The following is a 2,758-nucleotide window of genomic DNA, read 5'->3' as shown; positions in this document are numbered from 1 at the left end:
ACACACACATATATATATATATATAACTTTTATAATAAACTATAATAACTATATATATATATACATATAACTATAATAATAAACTATATATAACTATAATACTAAACTATAACTGTATAGTGCATAATAAAGCATCTCTTCTTCTTCTCTCCTGATTGAACTGTAGTTCATGAGCATGGGGTCCATGAGGGGCCCCTATAAAGGGCCCCTATAAAGGGCCCCTATAAAGGGCCCCTATCAACAACAACATCATATCAGCTTCAAAGCCAAAGAAGTAACTTTGGAAACAAAGATGAAAGATAATAAAAACCTGCAAAAATACACATAATTACAGTGTGTGTGTGTGTGTGTGTGTGTCTGTGTGTTTGTGTGTTTGTGTGTCTGTGTGTGTGTGTGTGTTTGTGTGTGTCTGTGTGTGTGTGTGTGTGTGTATGTACGGAGTGTGTGTGTGTGTGTAACCGTTTATTTGTGTATGGAGTGTGTGTGTGTGTGTCTGTGTGTGTGTGTGTGTCTGTGTGTGTGTGTCTGTGTGTGTGTGTATGGAGTGTGTGTGTGTAACCGTGTATTTGTGTATGGAGTGTGTGTGTGTGTGTGTTTGTGTATGGAGTGTGTGTGTGTGTGTGTGTGTGTGTAACCGTGTGTTTGCGTATGGAGTGTGTGTGTATGGAGTGTGTGTGTGTAACTGTGTGTTTGCGTATGGAGTGTGTGTGTGCAACCGTGTGTTTGCATATGGTGTGTGTGTGTGTGTCTGTGTGTGTGTGTGTGTGTATGGAGTGTGTGTGTGTGTGTGTGTGTGTGTGTGTGTGTGTGTGTGTGTGTGTGTGTGTGTGTGTGAGTGTGTGTGTGTGTGTGTCCGTGCCGTGAGAAGTCTTATCAGAGACTCACAAGGCGTCCTCTTCTTAAAGGGACAGGACAGGTCTGATCTCGATCTCTTCTTAAAGGGACAGGACAGGTCTGATCTCGATCTCTTCTTAAAGGGACAGGACAGGTCTGATCTCGATCTCTCAGCATCTTGATAAGAAGTTCAGCTGCAGATTCAATCTGAGCTGCAAGAGAAGTCTGACTGCTGACGTGTTCAACAGTTCATGAAGAAACCAGACAACACGCAAACCAGGCAACACGTTGCTGTGAAGATTACAGGCAACACGTTGCTGTGAAGAAAACAGGCAATACGTTGCTGTGAAGAAGACACGTTGTTCACTATTGATATCACTAACCAGACGGATGTTTGTTAGAACAAAGCACCACAGAAGAAGAACAACAGGTGATTAGCGTCAAACAATGGAAACTTGGAGGTCATCATCAAAGTTATCACAGTGCATCCTCTGGGTAACATGAAGGATTCACGGTTCATCCTCTGGGGAACATGAAGGATTCACAGTTCATCCTCTGGGTAACATGAAGGATTCACGGTTCATCCTCTGGGGAACATGAAGGATTCACGGTTCATCCTCTTGGGAACATGAAGGATTCACAGTTCATCCTCTAGGGAACATGAAGGATTCACGGTCCATCCTCTGGTGAACAAGAGTGATTCACAGTTCATCCTCTTGGGAACATGAAGGATTCACATTTCATCCTCTAGGGAACATGAAGGATTCACGGTTCATCCTCTAGGGAACATGAGTGATTCACAGTTCATCCTCTGGGGGACAAGAAAGATTCACAGGATGAAGCACATTTCATTACCATCCATCCAATAATAGTCGCTGAGAAACATCAGCTGACCTGTGGTTGTTTATTTGGATCCAAACTAGTCAAACCTGTTTCCTTTTAATCTCCTCTTCATCTCCTCTTCATCACGTAGGCATGAAGACCGTCATGGCCGCCGCCAACAGCAACATGCTGGTGCCTTTGATGTCTGTTTGAAACCAACTGCGGCTGTGGGACAAGAGACGCAACCACGCTAACATAAACTAGCAGAGAGCAACTTGGACAACGAGGGCAACACAGGGAGCACATGAAACACAGGCAACACAGGCAACGAATGCAACACATGCAACACAGGCAACACATTAAATACAGGAAACCCAGGCAACAAAGGGAACACATGCAACACACGAAACACAGGCAACACAGGCAACACATGCAACCCAGGCAATACATGCAACAGATGAAACCCAGGCAACCCATGAAACACAGGCAACACATGAACAAATTAAATACAGGCAACCCAGGCAACATAGGCAACACATGCAACAGATGCAACATATGAAACCCAGGAAACCCATGACACACAGGCAACAGATGCAACAGATGAAAACCAGGCAACCCATGAAACACAGGCAACCCAGGGAACACATGCAACACAAGCAACCCAGGCAACACAGGCAACACATGCAACACAGGCAACACATGCATCACATGCAACACAGGCAACACATGCAACACAGGCAACACAGGCAACCCATGCAACCCATGCAACACAGGCAACACATGCAACCCATGCAACACAGGCAACACAGACAACCCATGCAACACATGCAACACAGGCAACACAGGCAACCCATGCAACACAGGCAACACATGCAACACAGGCAACACAGGCAACCCATGCAACACAGGCAACACATGCAACACAGGCAACACATGCAACACAGGCAACACAGGCAACCCATGCAACACATGCAACACAGGCAACATAGGCAACCCATGCAAGACAGGCAACACATGCAACACAGGCAACACAGGCAACCCATGCAACACATGTAACACAGGCAACACATGCAACACAGGCAACACAGGCAACCCATGCAAC

The sequence above is a fragment of the Taurulus bubalis genome (assembly GCF_910589615.1).
Source record: "Taurulus bubalis genome assembly, chromosome: 18".
NCBI lineage: Eukaryota > Metazoa > Chordata > Actinopteri > Perciformes > Cottidae > Taurulus > Taurulus bubalis.
Note: the sequence above shows the minus strand (reverse complement) of the source record.